This window comes from Staurois parvus, unplaced genomic scaffold (assembly GCF_062004578.1).
Source record: "Staurois parvus isolate SC_StPar_1 unplaced genomic scaffold, SC_StPar_1.0 ptg000321l, whole genome shotgun sequence".
Classification (NCBI taxonomy): domain Eukaryota; kingdom Metazoa; phylum Chordata; class Amphibia; order Anura; family Ranidae; genus Staurois; species Staurois parvus.
Genome location: NW_028318117.1, coordinates 12330504 through 12357293, shown reverse-complemented (window position 1 = coordinate 12357293; position 26790 = coordinate 12330504). Strand labels below are relative to the sequence as shown.

At 39.9% G+C, this 26790-nt stretch overlaps 1 protein-coding gene across 1 annotated transcript in view; it reads right to left on the bottom strand.

Annotated features, from left to right (window-relative positions):
- Window positions 1-14548, bottom strand: part of LOC149457443 (forkhead box protein N1-like) — a 111516-nt gene extending 96968 nt beyond the window's left edge. Inside the window, exon 1 of the mRNA XM_089683811.1 lies at window positions 14183-14548. The gene's annotated coding sequence lies outside the window, so the exon portion shown is untranslated. The remainder of the gene's footprint in view (window positions 1-14182) is intronic.
- Window positions 14549-26790: the final 12242 nt, after the last annotated feature.

The following is a 26790-nucleotide window of genomic DNA, read 5'->3' as shown; positions in this document are numbered from 1 at the left end:
GAATGTAGGCACTCTAATACAGGAGGTGTGTTACTGACCAGATCACCAGGTGAAAACAGAGGGGAAAAAAAGCCTAAAAAGAAACCTAATAGAGCCACCACACTAATCATTGGTAAGATGCAATATATGAAATATTTGGTTTTGGGTTTAATACTGCTTTAAGTCTAAATTTCTGAAATTTACCATCCAGTGAATACCTCTTCACAATGGGCTAAAAAATAACATTTTCCATCTAATCAAGTAAAATTGAGATCAGAGAACAAAATTGGAATTTCCTCTTCATATGATTGGATGATTTAAATGAAGGCAGCTTCTAGCTGTCAAGGGTATAGCTACCAGCAGTGATTGAATGAAAAAAAAAACTTGACTGGCTGCACTAAACTTGATCGATAGATCGACTTCAGTACAGCCTGGCCATAGATAGATCAAAATTCAGTCGATTCCTGCTGAACTTTGATCCATCTGTAGCTGGCTTAAATCAACCCCATAAACATGTTATTGGTAAACTGTTTTTAGAAACAACCTGTTCAGATTTCTTATTATATACATTTAATAGCTTTTACTTATTTTAACAGCTTTTAAAAATATTTTTGAACTTTTTTAAACTAATGAATGTGTTTTTCCAGTATTGTGTTTTTTTATCAGCTCCAACCTGCTGCCAGCTTCTGTCATAGTTCCTAATTATTTTTGAGGCACAATGAGAGATTAGCTGACCTGTGGCAGCCTGTTTGCAAACAAAACCCTGTGATCATTAATGATTGGATGTCATAGTGTTCACATAATTGGTAACCACTCCAACAAGGTAGCTGTCAGATACAATGCTGTCACACACCCATGCTGGCTGCCTGCTTTGCCATAGGATTTTTAGTAATGTTTCCTCAGCAGAGAGCACCGTTTAAGGAATGATACCATACCGTTTGCAAACAGTAAGTGGTTACCACCTGCAAAATTGTAACAAAAAAAAGAGAAAAAGTTTACTTATAAAAGCCCACATTACTACACACTAGGACTCCTATGTACGTATGTACCTTTCATGTATTCAAAGTTCCAATCATGTCAACCCTTTCCGTTCTTTCCTCCAGACTGTACATATTAAAGTGGTACTTCACTCAAAAGGGGAAGTTCCACTTTTCTGCCTCCTCCTCCCCTTCTCTAACACTTTTGGACACATTTTTTTTTGGAGGGAGCTGGTACTTGGTTTTGAAGTTTGCCTCCTGAACATGTCACAGGTCCCAGAAGGCTGAGGGACCATTAACAAATGCAGTAGGAAGCCAGCTGTGAAGCTGCTAGGCCTCACAGTCAGCTTCCATTAGTAAAAATGCCAGGGGACTGGTGAAGAACCTGTTTGGGTGAGAACAGAGCTGGATCCCTGAACTGTTAAGTGTCCTTTTATTAAAAGTCAGCAACTATTTGTATCTGCTGACAAAGATTCTGGTTGGCTCAGATGGTCACGTAAACCAGTGCTCTAAGAATAAAGATGATAGATTCAGTTCTCCAATCTATAACAATAGTTTTTTGCCAAAACAACTGTTATTTTCATAAAAAATGAGAGCCAATGAATGCGGAAAATAACAGCTGAAAACAACAATCGGTGTGGCAAATACTTACATTGCCGCTTACCAAATCCTTGACTGACAACTCATGGGGCCCCCGGGCAATAGGGGATCATGGGGCCCCTGTGTCCTTGCCCAAACTCAAAAAAGCCTATGAAAAAGGTACCAGGGGCATCTCATGGGGCCCCCTACTAACCCCTGGCCCTCGGGCAGTGCCCGAGTTTCCAAATGGTCAGTCCGCCCCTGATGGATGGTTGACTCTTTTGCTCTCTCATACCTCAGCAAGCCTCAAACAGCACTCTCTCATGAATGGCATACCCAAAAAGTGGTCACTGGATCGCTGGTTGTCTCTTGGAAGACGCCCCCGCTGGACGAAACGTGTATAGGGCAGAGTTTATTGGTAACATCATCTTGCCCACCCAGAGAGTCAGCCGAGCTGTGCAATACACTTGTGATATATCTGTTTTTTGAGTACCAACTTGTTTATTAATAAATGTTTTTAAACGGTACTTCACTATGAGATTTCCTTGCTCTTCCCTTGGTATATGTTTTTGCTGTTGAGACTGGTATATGAGAGGTGATCCAGTGACCACTTTTTGGGCATGCCATTCATGAGAGAGTGAGGCTTGAGGCTTGTGCCCCTTTCACACAGGTGTTCCGTTTTTTTCATCAGTTCAGTCACGTTTTTTCCAAGAAAAAATGGATCAGTTCACATGAGTTTTTCATCAGTTTACATCAGTTTTACATCAGTTTTACATCAGTTTACATCAGTTTTTCATCCGTTTACATCTGTTTTTTTGTCCATTTACATCCATTTTTCATCCGTATACATCCATTTTTGTTCATTCATATCCGTTTTTTGTCCGTTCTGTTTTTTTAACGAAAGGAAAATAGGGTTTTTTTCTGTTCAAAAAAACTGATGTTAATGAATGCGGACATTAACAGATGATGTAAACAGATCACCTATAGAAATACATGGGTGTCCGTTTTTCATCCCTAAATGGACAGATGAAAAACGGACATATGGAATGCCCGTGTGAAAGAGGCCTTGCTGAGGTGTGAGAGAAGAGAGCTGGAACCAAGCATCGATCTATCCATCCATTCTTCTGGGCTTTGTCATCTTTTAATTGCTGATTTTAGACCTCCTGAGTTGTGGGGTCTAAGGATTTGGTAAACGGCATTATAATCACTTGATGGTTAGTGCACAGCTGCAGCATGAAGATTTTGCACACTTTTGTGGACTTTGATATTTGGTTTGTAGGACTTTATTTGTTTTTTATACACTATATACATTTTCCGGACAGCGCAACACTATTTTTTCAGTTGTCTTTTGATATTTATGTGTAATTTTCAATGAATGCTGCAGTCAGGATTTGTTACTTTCTGACCTTTATTTAGTTTAATTGATTCATTTTCCAAGCATGGGTTAGGCACAATATTGGATCACAAATAATTACATTAAGAGAAAGTCACCTGACAACCTGTTTAGCGAAGGGGCAGATCAATAAGTTGGCGTTCTCAGATATTAAATTACAAATATCCACATGCAAAGTGACTATCAAATAGCTGCTGAAATATGTCTGTAAACTGGAGATAAACTTAAAAGTCCTGAAAGTGTATGCTGATAATAGGAATTTACTGTAGTGCTGATAGAAATTATAGTGCTATAAGGTGAAATGTGATAGTTACCTCCAGGAAATGTGTGTTTTATTTTGTACAAATAGATCAATCATATTTCTGTCAAGTTCCCTGCTTTTATATTCTAAGTAAAAACTGAAGAAAACAAAAGTGGAATTGTTGGCCGTACAAACCAGGTTGTTTCTTTGGTTCATTTTGTAGTACAAATGAAAAGGTAATTGCATGTTCAAAATATCCATGTACACTTTCACCTAAGAAACCTATTGCACCCATTTAAAAAGAATTGTAGCAAAGCCCTACAGGTATAGAGTTCTCACTGCCCAGCGCTGGAAATCCTGCAGAACTTACATATGACGCATGTGTCAGATCAATCCATATGTTTTAAGTTTAAAGTGTATGTATAGCCAAGCCATATTTTTTAAATTTTGGATAGAGTAGAAAAAGATGATACCCTTTGTCAGTTTTTTTTTTTGCTATATATGTTCTTCCTCTCATTTGAACTGGTGATCATTGTCACTAAGACAGAAAATAATGGGAAGTCTAAAAATGTATAGTTGTCACCAGAACAAGAGTTGAGGATAAATCTGCCAATGGGGGCACTTGTTGCAGTGACTACTAACAGGGAAATTCCTCCTACTTTCTGTTGCATATCTAGGACTTGAAGTGAAGAGAAACTTCCCCCAGTGGAGAAAGACAGCAAAACAATAACTGGCAAATGTGTTAACCCTTTATTTTACAGTCCAAAATAAAATGAAAAGTTTTGACTATACAGAAGCTGTTCCCATAGAAATCAATGAGCCTGTAATCCACACCTGAACCGGACTGCACTGCTTAGTGGCGGTTCACATATATGCAGATTGGATACGGTATGAACTGTATTCAATCCAAATGACATGTGAAATAACATTGCTTCCTATGGTGTCTGTTCACATAGGTCTGGTGCACTGGCAGTGCAGACTGACAAAGAGTCCTGTCTGATTTCTGAGCAGTGCAGTCCGGTTCAGGTGCACATTAAAGGCTCATTGACTTCTATGGGAACCGCTTCTGAATCACATATGTCATGAGTTTGTGAACACAATTTCAGGCCAGTTTTCTCTCTGAAAATCCTGTCCTGAACTGGAACCTGGACTGCTGAATGACTGCTTTTCAATCTGCACTAAAACCAGAGCTGTGAAGCTGCACCACACATATGTGAATCTGCATCAGAAATTAGACAGGACTCTTTTTCAATCCACACTGAATCACCTATCGTACTGTATGTGAACAGGTACCATAGGAAGCAATGTTATTTCACATTTCATGCAGATTGGTTCAAGCTGCATCGAATCCACATATATGTGAACCGACACTAAGGGACCAGTTGGATTTATGGATTTGTATTCATGCATTTTTCTGCATTAGGCAGGTCCTTTGATCTTTGTCATTGTGCTTTTGCTTTGTGCATTGACGCGTTTTGACACATTGATGTGTGCTTTCAATGCATTTTTTAATTTAGAATTTGGAATGGAGAAGGATAAAAGGCAGTGACCAAGGCTTGCTATTACATATTTTCAACCCATCATAACACATATTGTACACGTTTGTTGAGCTGTAATTGACTGGATGGGCCTCCCAATCCAATAAAACCTAAAAGAAACAGACTGGTCTTATTTTTATCAAAAACACACTGCGCTGCACTGCTGAGATTGTGGACACATGCATTTTTGGATGCAGCAAGACATGTGTTAAAATGCAACAAACAGACCCTAAACCTGATTGGTGACTATAGGGAAATCCCAATACTCCAGATCCTTAGCGGTTGCTTTCTGCTTGGTAAAAATTGAGCAAGAAGGCTCTTTAGATCCGTGGCTCTCAACCTTCCTAATGCCGTGACCCTTTAATACAGTTCCTCATGTTGTGGTGACCCCCAACCATAAAATTATTTACCCTGTAATTATAATTCATGAGTGTCGTTTTACCTCCAATACTGCTGCTTTCAACACAGTAGCTGCTTTCTACACAGTAGCTGCTCTTTACACATCGGAAATATGTGTTTTCTGATGGTCTTAGGGGACCCCCGAAGGGGTCGCGACCCACAGGTTGAGAACCACTGCTTTAGATGATTAAAGACAAGTTAAGCTTCTGATTTTATTAACTGTGAAAGCTGCAAAATCTGAAGCCAAACACTGACGTTTGAGGACAAATTGAAATCCATCTGTCATGTCATTATCTTTTTGGTGAGTTCTACCCAAAATTTGGAGCATTCTAATCCCACTAGCAGTCCTATATAGGGCAACATTACCGCACAATTTGGAGCATTCTAATCTCACTGGCAGTCCTATAAACGGCAATTAGACAAGGGTTTGTTCCCAAAGCATACTTTTTTGGGAATAAAGTGCAAAGTGTCTGCTTCACAGTAGCACTGTGATAAAGTGATATCAAAATATGTAAAACAAGTCCTTATACTGAAAGTCCACAATCATCAATAAGGACAAATGAGTGCTTCATTCCACCTCGGCCTGCTTCTTCCCAGAGTCACAGCAAAGTGCTTGTGCTTATTTCTCTTCCCTTTCTTTTTTTAAGGTGGCAGCAGTGATATGTTACTATATATTATTTACGGTGATTTTTTTTCTTTTCTGGCATTAAATGCCTCAGTAGTGGGAATTTATATTGCTTATTTTTTTTTAAATGTAATACTTTTGAGATAATATTTTTTATCACTTAGAGGTGGTTTGAGTTTTCACACAGCTCCTTAGCGTGGAGAATTTAGGTTTTTATTGAATATTAATTAACTGTTTTTGTCTCAGCATTTTTTAATTAGTTTTACTCAAATACAGAGATCAATTTATCACTCTGTACAAAAAATAAAATACAGCAGACAATGGCATTCAATATAAAAACCATAACCAAATTGTTTAAATATCTTATCTAACAGTATAATCATAAAGCTTTGTATATTCAATCACAGGACAAGGCAGAGATCAAACTGCATATTGCAGCAATCATATATACTCATAGAAATGGAAAAAGAAGAACAAAAAAGAGAGAAAAGCACAACATGTGAAGGAACTATAACAATAACAACCATAATACATATCAAATATCCTTACTCAAGATAAATGATACAGAAAATTATTGTTATTTTCAGCCATTATACCGCTGTAACATCATATATCTGCAACCATGCATCCCATTTAGAGCACAAATCAGTAGATCTTTGCTTGGTGTATGCTAGAAATCTTTCATGGGATCACTGTATATTCATCCTATGCACCATCACAAAAAGGTTAGGGGCCACTATCTGTTTCCATCTGTTGGTGATCATCAACCTAGCTGTGATTAGCATATGTATGACTACAGTCCTGTACTGTTTCGGGAATGTATCTATTGTTATACCAAGCAAAGGTAGTTGTGGAGAGGGGGTCCTGAGTATTCCAGTGGACTTAGAGATCAGAGAGAATACAGATTTCCCAAAACTTTTAGGGTCCATGCACACTGGCTTAAAAAAACACCAGTGCCTTAATAGAAAAAAAAACTAATTTTGAGCTTTTTTATACTAGCATTTAGGTGCATTTAGGCACATTTAGGAGTGTTTAGCACTTTTTTCTGCCAGAAAACAGCACTCAAAAATTCAAAACAGAAGGGTTTTTTTCTGTCTCTAAACACTGAGCCTAAAATGTACCTCTAAATAACCTAATGTGCATGGACACAAAGGATAACATCAGTAGCTTCTACAGGCAAAATACTGAGCTCCTCTAGGAGAAGCAATTTTTTACTCATGTGTGCATGGACACTAAACTTTTTTAGAAATCTGTATTCTCTCTGTTGGGTTACATTTTTTTCCTATGTCTGCCTCCCTTTTAATAACTGTGGGGGTCTTCATAAATTGTGTCTCACCTTTTAAATCGTTATAAAACCAAGACAACTCCCATGGCAGCAGAAAAATGAATGAACTGTATAAACTCTATGAACTTGTAGCTGCTTTTGGACCTTCTTTTAGGCTAAGTATGCTGCAGTAATGCTTAGACTGTGCACTGTAGAACTCTCTTTCAGGTTCCATATCATTCCCTGATTGCACTAGCAAAAACATGTGGGTAAAAGGGCCACAAAAATAAATGTTAACTTTTTTAAATTTTTTGTTTTGCTGGGTGGATAGTTTGCTATCAAAAGTAAGCACATGCTTTTTATGATGCTGGCAGAAGGCCTCATATAAAATGGTCAGAGAGTTCAACCATGGAAAAGAGGTAAAAAGGAAGGGATATGGCTAAAACCCATTGTGCAGATACTACAATAATAATATTCACAGAATCCTTCATTAAATTTTAATACTTGCAAGCCTGACATGTAACCTGCATAACTTCTAGAGGCAAGTAAAGGATTGCAAAATAGTGAACGTGAGCCATTAGATCAGACCTTTTACGAGCAAAGTATCAAAATCAATTGACACAGTTGGGCCAAGCAACAATGACCAGTTTTAGGATATTGTAATGAGGATACTAGAGAATAAAAAGAGTATTATAAATTAATTCCAAAAAAGTTTCAAAGACCACAAGACTCATTTATGGAAGTGTGTGAGGTCAAAGTTGTCCTAGACAACCTATATTGCTCCACATCAAGCAAACTGTTCCCTTTTATTCTCTCATACCCTAAAGCAGGGATCTCCAAACTCTCTAAACAAAGGGCCAGTTTATTGTCATTCAGGCTTGGGGGGGGCAGACTTTGACCAGTAGGTGTAACCAATGTCCAATCATTTGGAGGAATAGTGCCCCATTGTTGGTTTTAATGGATGGAGTAGTGCCCCATCCTTGGTGTCAGTGGGTAGAATAGTGCCCCACTGTTGGGGGCAGTGGTAGGAATAGTGCCCCATCATTGGTGTCAGTGTGAGGAATAGTGCCCCATCCTTGTTGTCAGTGTGAGGAATAGTGCCCCATCCTTGGTGTCAGTGGGAGGAATAATGCCCCGTGGTTGATATCAGTGGGAGGAATAGTGACCCATTGTTGATATCAGTGGGAAGAATAGAGCCCTGTTGTTGATATCAATGGGAGTAATAGTGCCCCACCAATGGAGTCAGCATGAGGACTAGTGCCCCAAAGGCCAGATAAAGGCAAGTAAAGGGCCACATTTGGCCCCCAGACCACAGTTTGGAGACCACTGCTCTAAAGGGTAAATTTGATTTTTGATGTAGAGCAACATGGCTGTAATTAATTCTTGCCCTAGGGCAAGAGCACATGGGTGATTTGCAGTAGCTCAAACCAATACTAAACTCTTCAGCAACTAGCCGCTACACAGATGCAGCATATTGCACCATATACTGTGAGATACATAAGCAGCACATGATGCTAATGTTAATGGTACTTGATTGCACAAAGCTCCAGATATATGACATTATTGGCTACTACATTCTACTATTATTAGTTTGTGGGTCAAACCACAAGAAGACATTTGTTCCATATGTGTAGAAATTAATGACAAATTTTAGTGATTAATAGCTAGAATTCCCAATTAATCAGTATAGTGCTTGCTGTTAAAACTAATTTTAGTATTAGATTATTATGCTGTAGAAGTCTGTACTAAACTAATATTATTAGTTTGTGTGTCAATAAGGAAAACTTTTAAAAATTTAAAAATACAACATTTCACTTGCTATAATTATTTTTGAAGAAAGTAGCATATGAGTTACCTTAAAATGCACATTGCAATCTGTGTTTATACTTCATAAAACATGTTTATTTTTATGCTTGTTTTTTATGATCATAGCTGACGTCCTTTTTTTTTGTTAAATATTAGCCATTTTCTTCATAGCATTTGTTAAATGGAGATTTTGCCAGTTGCAAAACAGTAACTCTTTAATGAGGTCAATGTCATGCCCCAGGTGTTCCCACCGGCATACTTGGATTGTAATCCTGATAACATATTTATGAATTTAATTAAACTTTTTAACTTACACACTGAATATCTTTAATTTGTAAGCTGGCAGTACCTGTCATTCCCCAACATTTTGTAACTATATTTATATTTACATTTTTCACATTTATTGTTATTAATATTAGAGTGTAGGGAATGAATAAAGCAGAAAATCACATAAAAGCTGAACTCCAGGTAAACAGCTACATACACAGATGAAATACATATATGGCAGCAGTTCTACACTTCAAAGGATTAGTATTTCTGTCCACACAGTTCTGATAATAATACAGCCCCATCACACTGCCCTGTCTAGCAGCTGGCAGGGCAGGGAACATGTTTTTCCCTGCTGCAGTTCAGTAACATTAGCAGGTCTGCTCCCTACCTTCACCCTGTGACTGGACAGTGAAATAAGAAGTAGCACACTGGTGTGCCCAACTCTCTGTCAACATGCTCTTTGATCCTATCAACATGTTCCTTGTACTGCAGCACAATTGACTGGCTCCCTATACTGCTTCTCCCTCCCATCATCGGAGCTCTACTGTAACAGGAAAGGCAAGAGGCCAATACCAAATCAAATTCAGGCACTTAACCTGGTTGCATTTTAAAAATAAATTTAAGGATGTATTCATCCTAGTTCAGCTTTAAAGTCATCAATTTATAAAGCACATTTTTGTATTCTTTCCTCTAAAGGAAATGTACTCAAGCTGTGAGAGAAACGACTGAGCTGACATTGATGACATACTAAAAATTCTAGTTACCTGGTTGCTATGCCGAGTCTCTAGCATTAAAACGTGTTGACTCACTGATATGCATATGCACATAGAAAGTTGTCAGAAGTTCAAATCTGCATGCTTGTTTCAGGTCAGTAGTTCAAAATGTTGAGCCTGTCATATTTAAACTAAAGTCAGCCATAGATGGTTTGAATCTTGGCCAGTTCAGCAGGGACCAACCAAGATTCAATCCTTGTATGGGCAGGCTGACTGTACCCAAGTTGATCCATCGACTGATTTAGGTACAACCAGCTTGTTGGATTTCTAGAATGCAATATATGCCCCCCCCCTCCCCACCAATGGAACACAATAGCTCCTTGGGAGGGATTCCCCCATCATGACTGTGTGTATTGATAGGGAATTGAGCAATATTCTTTCCTGCAACCTGTGGTTGCATGCAGAAAAGAAAATGCATCATCTATGGCCTGCCTATGATCACAGTGTTGTAGGACACAACTAGCTCTCTACATTGCACACAATCTTAAAGTGCATTTTGAATTTTATTGGTCTTATTAGTAATGAACACACTGACAAACTCAGCAATAATGTTATTTGATTCAATTGGAGAACTTCTACAAATCTAATCTCTTTTTGTAAGCACATTAGATCATTCAGTAATCAATATAACCACACACTGGGGTTTATTCACTAAAGCTGGTTCACTCAGAATCTAACACACCTGTGCATGGTAGTCAATCAGCTTCTAACCGCAGCTTGTTCAGTTAAGCTTTAGCAATAAAACCAAGAAGCTGATTGGTTTCTATACAGAAGTGCACAAGATTCTGAGTGAACCAGCTTTAGTAAAAAAAAAACACTGTTTGAGAGGACTATACAGGTTCTGGCATCAGTTTTCTCCTGGTGACGGAAGGGAATCCCCACTTGACAGCCAACATGGTCAAATATTCAAAGTGCTGAATGCATTTAGAATAATCTGGTGAACGATGATGTATACATTTGACCCAACATACTTTCCATATATCCTACATTAGGATATATGACATACTGTACTTTGGCCTGTATCACAAAGTCACCAAAATATCAGTTGTGTATGAACCCCTCGTCCATAGCATATGTGTACACGAATGATACATTATCCAGCTTGTCATCTGACATCTATTTGTCGATTTAATAAATCACTAATTTTTGTAGTGACAACAAACCTATGTTCGCTTTAAACAAAGGTCATCATCAGTTTAAGGGGAGTTTTAAATTGAAATATCCAAGGAAAGCATCATAAATTAAACCTTCAGAAAATCAGCCTTGCAGTATAATCTGACATATTATGCAAAACCTTCAAGGAAATTAGTCTTGCGGTGTAATCTGACATATTAGGCAAAACCTTCATGAAATTAGCCTTGCGGTGTAATCTGACATATTAGGCATAAAAGGGACAGTTTCAAAATACATAGGTATAGATTTACTAAATCTGAAGCAGTTTTAGTAAAGCCAGCTGGAGCTATGCATGGTAAACAATCAGCTGCTACCCTTAGCTTGTTCAATTAAGCTTTGGCAATAAAACCTGGAAGCTGATTGGTTTCTATCCAGAGTTGCACCAGATTTTGCACTCTCCAGTTTTAGTAAATTAACCCCAATGTATGCACATTTGTCAGTGCAATTATGCTCTAAACACTTTGCTAAAGAGGGACTCTGCACTTGTTGCTAACACCTTACGCACTCTGTAACAGATGGGGAGTATTAAGTGATGTGAAAACATACATATAAGTGTGCTTATAAAGCAGCCCCCCATGGTTAGTACTGCTGCATACTGAAATAAGTATACTTTACTACACAACTGCAACTGTGTCTAGCTAAGTAGATTTAGCTAAAACAGAGTTAGATTGGCTACATATCTGCAACTGGCATGGAACTACTACCTTGTCATGTTGCTATATGACAGACACAATACTCTGAAAATTGCAGTTCTACTAAGGATACATCTCTACCTGTTGGACAGCCTTACTATTAGACCCTGACAAGAAAGGATACTGTCAAAGAGCTCATTCTTAGTATTTCAAATAATATTTCAGCCTTTATATGTAAAGATGCAACACAACTGTTGTCATCTATCACTGCCTCGGTGGAGCTTGCAATTTAATGTCCACAGCCAGACAAGCCAAAATATTTTTTCTAGCTTTTGATAGAAAAGGGAGTAATTGAAACCTCCTGTACCAGGAACTGAGGATCATTGAGAAGAAGTCCTATTTTAGACAGTTGTTACCTAAACAAGAGACTCATTTGGAAAATCATCCTTCACCTTCTTTTCTGATGACAACTGTAAAATTTTGGATTTCCCATCACTTTCTGTTCCAGTAACATTGGTCACCAGGACTAATAGGGAAGGTGAATATGTCCGGTGGGAGACAGCAAGCTAAACCCAACAGTAGCTTTAATACGTACATGTTGTATCCAAAGCTAGGAATAGGTTTTACAAAGCTTTAGTTATTTAACTTGATAGCCTGTTTTTGACCTGTGGTAGGAAACTGGAGCATGTGGAGCAGAACCCCTAAAGACACAAAATACATGTATCAAATTTAGGCAAATAATGTCTTGGTGGCATTTGAACCTAGAACTCTAACAGCACTTAGCATGCTAATCATGACACCTTCATGCTTTGCTAATTGTAAGTACTAACAGAAAAATGTATAAACTTTGATTTTAATTTAAGCCCCTTATTATTTTTGCTATGAAGAGGTGAGGATTTACATACGTTTCACCCATCTGGGCTTGCATTAAACAGCTGAGGTTAAAATGTTTCATCTAGGAGCAAAAACATCATTTACTAAAAGGCCCTCCAAGGCAGGAGACTTAATGATTTTCAGTGGTGTCAGGAAAACAGATTTATGAACCCCTCAATGTCCTAAGATGACAAGGGACTAAGGCTCTGTTACAAAAGAAGATGTCTTTTTCCTGCTTAAACACTTATCACAGATCCTGGGAATTTTATTACAGACTAGGGTGCAAATTACACCTGTGGGAAATCAACTCCTACATTTTGAAAATAAAAAATACAAAATTTCAAATGCAATGAACATTGCATTAGATGGTATAAATATTATTTTTATAAGCATTAATTATTCAAATAACATTTTAATTTTACTGTTCATATTGCCCTACTATACAAAAGATAACATTTACAAATTTTGAAGGAAAGCGATCCTTTTTTCAATAGAAAAGGGATTTCAACCACTAATTTCAATTTGGACCCACATTTAAAAACAAAACAAAAACCTGGGTTTCTTCTTTAATGATAACCCACCTCGCCAGACTTTTGTGAAGCATCTCCAATTTTTGTAAGGACCACTTTGTTCAACTAGATTTAATCACTTAAAGCGTCAGACAACAAGGAAACTTTACCAGCCAGGTAGACACTTTGGCAAAAATATGTGTTTTATCTGAAAAATGGTTACAGTTGTCCTTCTGACATTACAACATGACCTTCAAATATTTACATTTTGTATCATTCTAATATAGTCTTCTTCTGCTTCAGGATGTACAAGGATAAATATTAGCGAAACTGTGCAAGTGCTTGTGTTTGTTAACTTCTGTGTACGAATATTAATTTTTTACTCTACTGTGAGATGCCCATGTCAACATATTTCATCTGCAGGTAAGGCACCTTGAGCCTTGTTTATCAAATGATCTGCATTATCTAAATCAGCAATTTAGATGACCCTTTATATTTGGGTGCGAGTTAAAAAATAAAAAAATTTGCTTGCAAGAGTAACTTAGACAGTCCTGTTAACCAGATTCTGTGATAAATGAGGTTGCCTTCATTAGTGGGTACCAAAAATATGAATCGATGTTTGACTGCTTAGAGAACAGATGCATGAATATTTGAATATCCTGTAATAAATAGTTTTTTTCAGTTAAAAAAGTTTCCATTCTTCGTCTGAATTTTTAGCCTTCGTTGCTTCTGACAAGATTAAAATACTGAATTGCTAAAAATCAAACTATTCTAAGCATTATAGAAATCTACTGCATCCCTTACTAAAGCTTTTTAATGTGCAGAACATTTGCTACCTATTTTATATATTAAAAATAAGGATAAATATAACATGAAGCCTTGTTTTTATTTCTTTATATAAATGTAAAATTTGTTTTTTTGTTATTTCTTTTTAGAAATCTGTATTTAATAATAATTTCAAAATGAAAATGAATCATTTAAAAGTTCAAATGTTTTAACTACTCTAAATAATTCTAAAGACTCTGTAGGATTAAATAATTTATAAACATAGAGTAATGTTAATTTTTAAAAAAATATAAAATAAAATAGAAAAACAATATAGAATAAATGGAGTACATTGAATGAGCATGCATGAGTGAATGAACGAATACCTGAATATGTAGTACAGTCCTCAGAAAATTGTATGCACTTCAACAAACTTGACGATGAGTCTTGCAGGAAGTAAAAAGAAGAGAAACCCAGTATCACTTCTGTATTCCAGTTGGGAATGTCACTGTGGCTGTCTTGGGCATTAAATAGATGGACTGTGTTGAAGGACTTGTGCTCCTTGCTTTCTTTGGCTTTCACGCATGAGTTCTAGAATGCCGGTGGAAGATGTAAGTTGTCTCCTCTTACCTTCCTAGTGAAGCACATCAGCGTGCTGCTGCTTCTGGTGTAGCCCAGGTATTAGATCAGACAACTTGTCAGGAATGGAGAGGATTCAGGTAGAAAAAAAAAAGCATGTTGAAATAGATCCGAGATTACATCAGTTGAAATAAGGCAGGCAGATGGCTGTGTGAGCCAATTATTATATCAGCTCTTGTTGGCCTCAGGCGAATATGCATGTAATAAGAAAAAAAAAAAGAACAAGTCAGTGACTAAGTTATGGGCTCTTCAGCTCTGCAAGTGAAGAAGAGAGAAAGATTTACAACACTGTGCACCTGAACACTGCTAGTGCAAAAATACTAAGCCCAACAGGCAAATTGCTGTACTATTAATGATTATATACAGAAATATGGCATTCAAATAAGAAGTTTAAGTTTTGTAACATCACTCTGTGAAGGATATTCTAACAGTGTTTACAAAACTGTGACTGCACATTTTAAGGCCAAATTTTATTTTTAACTTTTTGCTCAACATAAAATAATACTTCAGGGTTTTATAGCAAAGTGTATTAAAGTTAACTAAAGTCAAAACGTTTTTCATTTTAGATAGTGAAGGGAATTGTTGAGGCCCCTGCCAAATTGTTCTTGCCATCTGTATATAGAAGATTTCCCTTCATTTCCTGTCCTGTAAATATAACACCAAGTTAAAGGTAGCAATTGTCAGGGGAAGTAGTGTCCCCATTGGCAGATTTTCTCTGTATTTTGTTTTGAATGAAAAACTCAAAATGTTGGATTTCCTTTACTTTCCATCCCACTAAAAGTGGTCACCTAGTCAAACAGAGAGAATTAATTTCTCAAGCCAGAATATTGATGGCAATAAAAACCTCACAGGGTTTCTAACCCCTTATGCAATCCAAAGATAAATACAGTGGGGATCGAAATTTTGGGCACCCCAGCTAAAAATTTGTATTAACTACCTGCCGACCGCAGATAGCCGAATGATGGCTGCACTGCGGCCGGCCATTTCTGGGTGGACGTCATATGACGTCCTCCCAGAACGCGCTCTCCTGCGCGCCCCTACGGACACAGCTGATCACGTGATGTGGTAAAAGGCCAATCACAGCGGCCTTTTACCACGTGATCAGCGGTGTCCAATGACACGCTGATCAGAGGAAAATGCAAGTGCCGGTTCTCGGCTGCACTTTCCTCACACTGTCAGATCGTGAGGAAAGTACTGCCGAGAACCGGCAGTTGTCAGAGCGGGGATCGGCACCGATCATCAGGGCACTGATGATCAGTGCCCTGATGATCGGTGCCGAGCAGTGCCACCCGCAAGCTCCGTCCACCTGTGCCCAGCAGTGCGCCCACTAGCTCCGCCCACCTGTGCCCAGCAGATCACCCACCTGTGCCCAGCAGTGCACCCACCTGTGCCACTCTGCAGTGTCACACACCTATGCCCAGAAGTGCCACCCACCTGTGCCCAGCAGTGCCACCAACCTGTGCCCACCCACCTGTGCCCACCCACCTGTGCCCACCCACCAGTGCCACCCACCAGTGCCACCCACCAGTGATGCCAGTCAGTGCCACCAGTCAGTGCCCAGGGGTTGTGCCAGTCAGTGCCGCCAGTCAGTGCCCAGCAGTGATGCCAGTCAGTGCCGTCTATCAGTACCCATCATCAGTGTCACCTATCAGTGCCGCCTATCAGTGCTGCATATTAGTGCCGCCTATCCGTGACACCTCATTAGTGCTGTCTATCAGTGCCGCCTATCCGTGACACCTCATTAGTACTGCCTATCAGTGCCCTTTAGTGATGCCTATCAGTGCCCATCAGTGCCGCCTATCAGTGCCCATCAGTGCTGCCTCATCAACGCACATCAGTGAAGGAGAAAAATTACCTGTTTGAAAAATTTTATAATAGAAACAAAGAAACTTTTCTTTTTTTTTTTCAAATTTTTTGCACTTTTTGTATTTATAGCGCAAAAAGTAAAGCGCCCAGTGGCGATTAAATACCACCAAAAGAAATCTATTTGTGAGAAAAAAATGATCAAAATTTCATATGGGTACAATGTTGCATGACCGCGCAATTTTCAATCAAAGTGCGGCAGTGCTGAAAGCTGAAAATTGGCCTGGTAAGGAAGGGGGTATAAGTGCCTGGTAGGCAAGTGGTTAATGTGCATAAAGAAGCCAAGGAAAGATGGAAAAATCTCCAAAAGGCATCAAATTACAGATTAAACATTCTTATAATATGTCAACAAAAGTTAGATTTTATTTCCATCATTTACACTTTCAAAATAACAGAAAACAAAAAAATGGCGTCTGCAAAAGTTTGGGCACCCTGCAGAGTTAATATCTTGTACTGCCCCCTTTGGCAAGTATCACAGCTTGTAAACGCTTTTTGTAGCCAGCCAAGAGTCTTTCAATTCTTGTTTGAGGTATCTTTGCCCATTCTTCCTTACAAAAGTCTTCCAGTTCTTTGAGATTTCTGGGCTGTCTGTCACGCACTGCTCTTTTAAGGTCTATCCATAGATTTTCAATTATGTTGAGGTCAGGAGATTGTGAAGGCCATGGCAAAACCTTCAGTTTACGCCTCTTGATGTAATCCCCCGTGGATTTCGAGGTGTGTTTAGGATCATTATCCATTTGGAGAAGCCATCCTCTCTTTAACTTCAACTTTTTCACAGATGGCATCAAGTTACCATCCAAAATTTGCTGAAATTTTATTGAATCCATTTTTCCTTCTACTCGTGAGATGTTCCCTGTGCCACTGGCTGCAACACAACCCCAAAGCATGATTGATCCAACCCCATGCTTAACAGTTGGACAGAGGTTCTTTTCATTAAATTCTGTGCCCCTTCTTCTCCAAACATACCTTTGCTCATTACAGCCAAAAAGTTCAATTTTAACCTCATCGGTCCACAGAACTTGTTTCCAAAATGCATCAGGCTTGTCTATATGTTCATTTGCAAAGTTCAAACGATGATTTTTGTGGTGAGGACGTAGAAGAGGGTTTTCTTCTGATGACTCTTCCATGAAGACCATATTTGTACAAGTATCTCTTTATAGTGGAATAGTGTACCACAACTCCAGTGTCTGCCAGATCTTTCTGGAGGGATCGTGCAGTCAAACGTGGGTTTTGAATTGTTTTTCTCACAATCCTGCGAGCTGTTCTGTCTGATATATTTCTTGGTCTTCCAGATCTTGCTTTAACTTCCACTGTTCCTGATGACTGCCATTTCTTAATTACATTCCGAACAGAGGATATTGACATCTGAAAATGCTTTGCTATCTTCTTATAGCCTTCTCCAGCTTTGTGAGCGTCAACTATTTTCAGTTTCAGTTTTCTAGACAACTGCTTAGAAGAACCCATGGTGCTGATTGTTGGGGCAAGGTCAGATGAGTCTGGGCATTTAAAACCTTTGAGTTTGACATCACCTGGTCTGCCCAGACGATGATTGAGAACAATCCATGACACTGGCATGTCTCAGCTTTGCAAAGGGGGCAGTGCATGCTATAAATTCTGCAGGGTGCCCAAACTTTTGCAGACGCCATTTTTTTGTTTTCTGTTATTTTGAAAGTGTAAATGATGGAAATAAAATCTAACTTTTGTTGACATATTATAAGAATGTCTAATCTGTAATTTGATGCCTTTTGGAGATTTTTCCATCTTTCCTTGGCTTCTTTATGCACATTAATACAAATTTTTAGTTAGGGTGCCCAAACTTTCGATCCCCACTGTATGTTTTGTCTTTAGATATACTTTAATACTTTATTGCAGTGGTCTCCAAACTGTGCCCCTTTGCTTGCCTTTATCCGGCCCTTAGGACACTATTTCATTCACCAACAATGACGCACAGTTCTTGCCAATTACACCAACAATAGGGCACAGTTCCTGCCAATAACGTCAATGATGGAGCACAATTCCTCCCAATGATGCCAATGATGTGGCACAGTTCCTCCCAATGATACAGCACTGTTCCTCCCCATGACACCAATAATGGGGCCCAATGATTCTTATGATGGGGCACAATTCCTATCAATGAAGCTAATGATGGGGCTCAATTCCTCCCATATACTGGTCACATACAGTGGCAGGATGAAGATGAAGGGGTTAATGTTCAAAGGGGCAGGATAAGAGAGGTGAGGGGTTAATCTTACAGGTTACTAAAGACGGCAATATAACTAGTATGTGTAGGAGAGGAAAGGGTTAAAAAAGGTTCTTTGTGTCACTGTAACAGAATAAATGGATGCAGCTGCTGATCCATTCATTCTGTGCCCATTCACAAATGCTCGATGTCTCTCCTTCCTCTGTTGTAATGGGAAGGGGAGGGATCAGCACTGTAAACAACACCATGTGATAGCTGTGATTACCATTCACAGCAATCTCATGGTACCCAGCTGCTCATATCGACTGGGTACAGTGTGCCTGTGTATCTAGCTGTCTAATGGTGGCTCAGTACACAGCAATCACATAACGCAAGGAGCGCAGGGATCATAGTGCATAACATAATGAGCACAGGCATCAGAAGTGCATAATGCACTAATACATAGAGTGCAGGGTTCAGGAGAGTATAATTCACAGGTCAGCTGAGTACAACAAAAATTATCTCCTTCCCCAAACCAAATTCCCCGCAGTACAGATCTCCCTCCAGTACAGATCACCCCCTAAAACATATCTCCCCCAGTACAAATGTCCTCCAAGTTTAGCTCTCCCCCTCGAAGAAACCCACTCACGAGACCAGGCAGTTCACAGTGAGGAGAAAGCCTTCTTCACTCTAAACTGCAGCTGCCTGTATTTGAGGCCTGAGAGGTGGCAGAAGCAGCAACTGCAGTGCAAATGGAATAAGCACTGCATCACCGTTAAAAACATAGCAATTGCAGCCTGGGAGTCCAGGGCACCCCGCAAGAGACACAGAGAAAGTTCTTTGGGTGACTGTTGGCCCTAGGTGCTGCACTGGTCACACTTTAGGGTGTTTGGACCCCTTTCTGTTTGCTAAAAAGAGTTTCTTGCAGTGATCTTAAGCCTCATTATCACCCCTAGGGTTGCTCTATGTGAACATTGTCTGAGGATCATATAGGGCCAATAAGATGGAACCATATATGGCCACTAGGCATGAGGTTTGGGTTCACTGCTACCACGAGTTGAAGTGTTACTAAACCTACAACAGTAAAATCAGTCTGTACAGGCAGTAAAGGCCGATTTTCAGGTTTCAGCGCTCTCACATTTTGAATGACAGTTGTGCGGTCATACAACACTGTACCCAAACTAAAATGTTATCATTTTCTTCGCACAACTAGAGCTTTCTTTTGGTGGTATTTAATCACCACTGGGGTTTTTATTATTTTGCTAAATTAACAAAAAAAGACTGAAAATTTTGAAAAAAAAACACGTTTTTCTTTGTTTCTGTTATAAAAGTTTGCAAATAAATAATTGTTCTTCATAAATTTAGGCCAAGTTGTATTCTACTACATTTCTTTGGTGAAAATAACCCAAATTAGTATTTATTATTTAGTCTGTAGGAAAGTTATACAGTTCACAAACTATGGTATACAGTTGCAAGAAAAAGTATGTGAACCCCTTGGGATTACGTGGAGTTTTGCATGAATTGGGCATAAAATGTGCTCTGAACGTCATCTAAGTCACAACAATAGAAGAACACAGTCTGCTGAACATAATACTACACAAACATTAGATGTTGCCATGGTTTAATTGCACATAACATGTAAACATTCACAGTGCAGGGAGGAAAAAGTATGTGAGGCCCTAGCTTAATGACTTTTACCAGAGCTAATTGGAGCCAGGAGTGAGCCAACCTTGACTCCAATCAGTGTGATGATATTGGATGTGTTGCTGACAGCTGTCCTGCCCTTAAAAAACACACACCTGTTTTGGGTTTACTGGTTTCAAGAAGCACTGTCTGATGTGAACCATGCCTCGCAGAAAAGAGCTCTCAGAAGACCTACGATCAAGAATTGTTGACTTGCATGAAGCTGGAAAGGGTTACAAAAGTATCTCCAAAAGCCTTGATGTTCATGTGTCCACGGTAAGACAGACTGTCTACAAATGGAGAAAGTTTAGCACTGTTGCTACTCTCCCTAGGCGTGGTCGTCCTGTAAAAATGACTGCAAGAGCACAGCGCAGAATGCTGCATGAGGTAAAGAAGAATCCCAGAGTGTCAGCTAAAGACCTACAGAAATCTCTGGCACATGCTAACATTTTTGTTGACACATCTACAATAAGGAAAACATTAAACAAGAATGGAGTACATGGGAGGACACCACGGAGGAAGCCATTGCTGTCCAAAAAGAATATTGCAGCACATTTGAAGTTTGCAAAAGAGCACCTGGATGTTCCACAGCACTACTGGCAAAATATACTGTGGACAGATGAAACCAAGATTGAGTTGTTTGGGAAGAACACACAACACTATGTGTGGAGAAAAAAAGGCACAGCACACCAACATCAAAACCTCATCTCCACTGTAAAACATGGCGGAGGGAGCATCATGGTTTGGGGCTGCTTTGCTGCCTCAGGGCCTGGACGGATTGTTGTCGTTGATGGGAAAATGAATTCCAGAGTTTATCAAGACATTTTGCGGGAAAACGTACGACCATCTGTCTGCCAACTGAAGCTCCGCAGAGGATGGGTGATGCAACAGGACAATGACCCAAAGCATACAAGTAATTCAACAAAACAATGGCTGCAACAGCACAAAATACGCCTTCTGGAGTGGCCCAGTCAGAGTCCTGACCTCAACCCGATTGAAATGCTGTGGCATGACCTAAGAGAGCGATTCACACCAGACATCCCAAGAATATTGCTACACTGAAACAGTTTTGTGAAGAGGAGTGGTCCAAAATTACTCCAGATCGTTGTGCAGGTCTGATCTGCAACTACAGGAAATGTTTGGTTGAGGTTATTGCTGCCAAAGGAGGGTCAACCAGTTATTAAGTCCAAAGGTTCACATACTTTTTCCTCCCTGCACTGTGAATGTTTACATGTTATGTGCAATTAAACCATGGCAACATCTAATGTTTGTGTAGTATTATGTTCAGCAGACTGTGTTCTTCTATTGATGTGACTTAGATGACGTTCAGAGCACATTTTATGCCCAATTCATGTAAAACTCCATGTAATCCCAAGGGGTTCACATACTTTTTCTTGCAACTGTAGATCTGAATATTGATCAATCCTGAAGTACTGACAGCCAATCTAATTTCTTGAGGTCCAAGAATGTCAGAACAGTACAGATATCCCCCAAATTACCCCTTTTTGCAAAGTAGACAGTCCGACGTATTTCATAAGAGGCATGGTGAGTTTTTTGTAGTTGTAATTTTTTTGTCATAATTTTTTGGAAGAAATTAAAAAAATTATTTTTACTATTTTTTTTTTTTTACATACTGTCACCAGTGCAGTACAGTGTCATCATATAACTGGCATGGCGGTGATCAGGGACACTGACTGGTGACAGTACGAAAAAAAAAAATTTGATAGTTTTTTTGTTAAATTATTTTTAATTTTTTATTACATTTTTTCTTTTTTTAAGATATTTTGTTTCATATTTCACTATGACCAAAGTAGTATAATTTTACCATAGTAACATTGTACTACTTTGGGGAAGTGATCAGTATTTGTTTTTATTTATTTTTTTTACACAATTTGCTTATAGCAAATAATTACTTTGCTATAAGTAAGCATTTAACTGAATGGAATCGATTCATTCAGGGTTTTTTTTTGTGATTAGCTGTGATTTGGCCATGGTTAATCACATGACACAGCTAGGCTGTGATTGGCTCAGCTTGTGCATGTGAAAGCTGTGACCATTCACAGCTAAACACACTTGTATACAATGGATGGCATGAAAGGAAGCCATCCATTGTATATAACTGTCATCTGACCTGCTGTGATTGGTCACAGCAGGTCACATGGTACTGGCAATGGGGCCGGCACACAGATCTGTCATTGATCGTGTCCGAGGTCCACGGTCGGTGACAGATTGGGGTTTATTTACTAAAGCTGGAGAGTGCAAAATCAGATTCACTTCTGCATAGAAACCAATCAGCTTCCAGGTTTCATTGCCAAAGCTTCATTGAACAAGCTGAGGTTAGAAGCTGATTGGTTTCTATGCAGAAGGGAGTCTGATTTTGGACTCTCCAACTTTAGTAAATAAACCCCATTGTGTCTGCGGGCATATGCAATGCGTGTTCCTGAAAGGACACCATATAGCGTCCGCCTGGGGGTCCCCTTAAACTACCTGCAAAGTTGCACATCTGTACAATGTATAGAACCTGCTGCAGCAGGACTGACATTTAAAAATCAAGCGTGGGGTCCCCCCCAACCCATGCAAGACCTTTTAGGTTTGGTAGAAAGCTTGGGAGGGACCCCACAGTAAAAAATTTTGTAAAAGAGTGCATGGGGTTCCCCCTAAAAGGCTTACCAGGCCCTTTAGGCTAGGTTGGACTTTAAAAGGGAAGCCCACCTCCAACAAATGGGGGGAACCACGGGGTCCCCTCTAAATTCCTTTAATTGAATAAAAAATAAAACAGTTTTTGACAAGTCCTTTAATTAAAAAAAAAAGCCAAAAAAAAGTCTCCGACAGTGTCCAGTAACACACTGCATAAGGCTGCAGTGTAAACAGCCTTATATATTGTGGGGCTGTGAGCCATGATTGGCCAAAGTCACAGCGCATTGTGCTGTGACTGGCCAAAGCACTGCACCTGACCTGTGGTCAGGTGCAGTGCTTTGGCCAATCATGGCTTTCACAATGCACTGTGAGAGTGCAGTGCATTGTGAGGAGCTTGATGCGTGAACAGCACGTCGAACGCCCTTACCGTTCGTGTGTTCGGCGAATGCATGAACTCCCGATGTTCGAGTTAAACTTACGTTCGACTCGAAAATTGAACCCAACACTACTCATAATGGGGCTTTTAGGTATGTCGGCCCCTTCACTATAAAAAGGTGAGTCCACAGCGGCCATATTGACAATGTACTGTACCTTAGCTGTTATAATGAAAGGAGTGCTGCTGGTAAAGTGCATAGTGAGACATTAGTGTAGAGCTTGTAGGCATTGGCAGGTTTGTTAACCTCTTCACACCGGCGCCTCCCGGCCCTTTAAGGGGTTTCAGATTCCGGGAGGCGTGGTGGGGTTTTAGGGTCATGTGACCGCCGTGATTCATTGTCACGGCGGTCACATGATCAGAAAAGGTCCCAATCGCAAGGGGAGATTGGGAGCTTTCCGTGAGACACCGATATATGTGCCGGGAGCGTGATCTCAGCACATATGTGTTTTCAAATGGTATGCAAATATGCGGCCGCTCAGCGCCAAGGTCCAGCTGCCGAGATATTTGTGAACGCTCGCCGTTAAGGGGTTAAAGTAGATGTAAACTCTTACTGAATGTCATGTAGTTAACAAAATGCTGTGTATCTTGATAAATTTGAGGTGGAGGAGAGAAGGTGTCTTCTAGATACATCTTAATGCTGCTGATGTCCTGCAGCCTCATTACAGCCTGTATTTGTCTGCATGTACTACAATGAAAACAGGCCGCCTGTGTGATTTTTACAAGGCATATTTCCTAATTGTTGCTGTTGCATTTTTTTACAGATGTTGCATGAAAACAGGTTTTCTCTACTGCTCTACACCCCCCAAAGTCAAATGAACAAAAAAAAACTTACCTTGGCCACAGCTTCCAACCTTTCCAGGAGGTGCACATGAAGTCACTGTGCCTTCTGAAATAATTGGGCACTCAAAATCCCAGAAGAATATGTACCTGCAATGAGCTAAAATGCATACTTTCAGGGTTTTAAGTGCCCAGATATCCCAGGAGGCATGGAAGCATGGCACCAACAGAAGTCGAAGCCAAGGCAAGTATTTTTCATAGCAACAATTTTATTTTTAAAGTGCCATTGCAAGTAATTTGACCTTGGGGGTAGGGGGCTTTCATTAAAGCAGACATTACATTTTCATGAATGCTTCACTTTTTTAGTGACAATAATAGTCCCCTACTCTGTCTACAATTACAGTTTATATCCCTGAAAACCCATCTCTTCAGACAAGCCTTTCCTGCCCCCCACTTAATATCTGTACTTTTATTTTTTCAATTAGCTCATCTCCCTACAGTTAATACCTTTTGCATCAATTGACCCTCCCTTTTAGATTGTAAGCTCTAACGAGCAGGGCCCTCTGTTTCCTACTGTATTGAATTGTATTGTAATTGTACTGTCTGCCCCCACGCTGTAAAGCGCTGTGCAAACTGTTGGCGCTATACAAATCCTGTATAATAATAATATGCCTAGGCAATGTGCATTATCACAGCAGCTTACAGTTTTGTTTGTGAGAGCATGTGATAAGGATTTACAGGCAGGAGGTATGTATTATAGGGTGGAAACACTCTGCCCCTTCCCACACAGTGCCCAGACATGGATCTTTATATAAGTTGTACTGACTGTTAGTTTCATGAAAGCTAGCTATTAAAATAAAAATAGGCTTTTGAAGAGGCTTCAGGATTGACTTTAGATTGTGAACAGGTTGCATAAAATGAATTAATTTATTTAGGAGCTGTTGTTAGTAAAGATTAATATGAATTTGTGTTTGTTGTTTGTGCTGTTATGTTGTTGAGTTTTTTTTCTTGTACAGTATGTGGCTTTGTGACCCTGGTGTTGCTGGTGGGGGCATTTATTTTTGGTTTGTGTCCCCAGTAAGTGGGCTGGTTTTCTCCTCCCCTCACTATTATAGTATGTGGGACAGGGGAGGGTGTGTAGAGGGGAGCAGTGCCCCCTTTTTAGGCCATGTAGCTGGAAACTCTGTAATGCTCTTTTGGAGCACATGCATCACTTTCTGTTTGGGGTGTTGCGCTGGCCATGTAGCACACACTTAACGTCTGGGATAAATCTTGGAAGTGTAAAGGATTTGTACAACACAGGGAGTGGTCCTTACCCAGTAGGACTTCTGGGGTCTGTCCCCTGTGGGGGACTCTGGTGTACTGTATATATAGGCAGGGCAGTGAGGGGAACAATCAGGTTAAACAAATTAAAGTCAGTAGCTACAAAAACTGTAGCTGTTGACTTTTAAAAAACAGCCACTCACCTGTCCCTCAATCCAGCAGTGTGCTCCTTGCAGCCAGGTTCACCGGCCGTCCCCTGTCTCTGGCACCGGTATCTTATGTGTGGGCACCCAGCTGTGACAGCTTGCGACTTTACAGCTGGGTGCCCACTGCACATGTGCGAGTAGTGCTGTGCATTGTGAATGGTCCCACAGTCTGCTGGGATCTGTCACGTGTCTCAGAGGACTGCGGGGGGGGGGGGGGGGGGGGGCTCAGGAGAACTTGGTGATCAAACCCAAGCTGAGCTGCCTGTGTCCATTGACATAGACAGCGAGGCTTGGCCCCTGTCCCTAACATCGTTTTGTTTTCACAGGATTTGACTGACAGCAGCGGGAACCAATGGTTCCCAGCAAAGCCTGTGACAGTGGGCAGAAAAGGAGAAAGCCGCTGCTCTTGTGCACAGTGCTGGATCGAGATTGGGCTCAGGTAAGTACTGGGGGGGTGAATGCAAGGAATGCATTAGGTAAAAATGTTTAGGCTTTTGAAAAAACTTTAAGATTCACCTTCTATAAACTTTCATATTGTTAAGTTAGGGTTTTCCAGATTTTAAACAGGATTGAATGAGTACTTAGAAATGTGACAATTTGTCTGCAGGCAGGTGCTTCCCATTGTATACAGTATTCAGATACTGTATATACACACTCATTCAGAAGCCTTGTAATTCCAAGGCTTGGAATGGAGAAATTACACACAAACTGAATTCACAGCAAATGTACCAGTAAGACCAGTACCAGTTTGATTAAGCAGAAACGTTCAGTTTTGCTCATTGAGGTGCTTAGGCAAAATCTGCTTGGGAGAAATTCTACAGATTTTTTTTAGAATGTGTGTGTGTTTGGAGATTGTATTTTGGGTCGCTCAGTTTACTTAGTAGTTTTGTGCAGATTTCCTATCTGTTTTGGTTCTGTAAACAGCAATGAATAACCCTTTTATTCACAAAACATATCCAGAATAGTTGGCAGAAGCTTCCATAAAGCTGGGTACACACTGATAGTTTTTTTTGTTCATTCCAGCAAGTTGAACGAAAAAAAAAAAAAACCTGAAAGATTGCCGTCCCAACACAAGAAATTCCTTGTTTCTCTATTGAATTTTGACAGTGGGGAGGCTGTCCCGCCCACCTTCCCTCCATCAGAATGCATAGATCAGTGCACACATCCATTGGCTGCAAGCGCTGATCAGATGCTAGTGTTTCAGCATGTACCTTTGACAAAAGCCGGTTGTTAGACTGGATTCTGTCAGAGAGCCAGCTATACACAGAGACCAAACTTTTCAGCAAGTGTGTACCCATTTTAACACCCAGA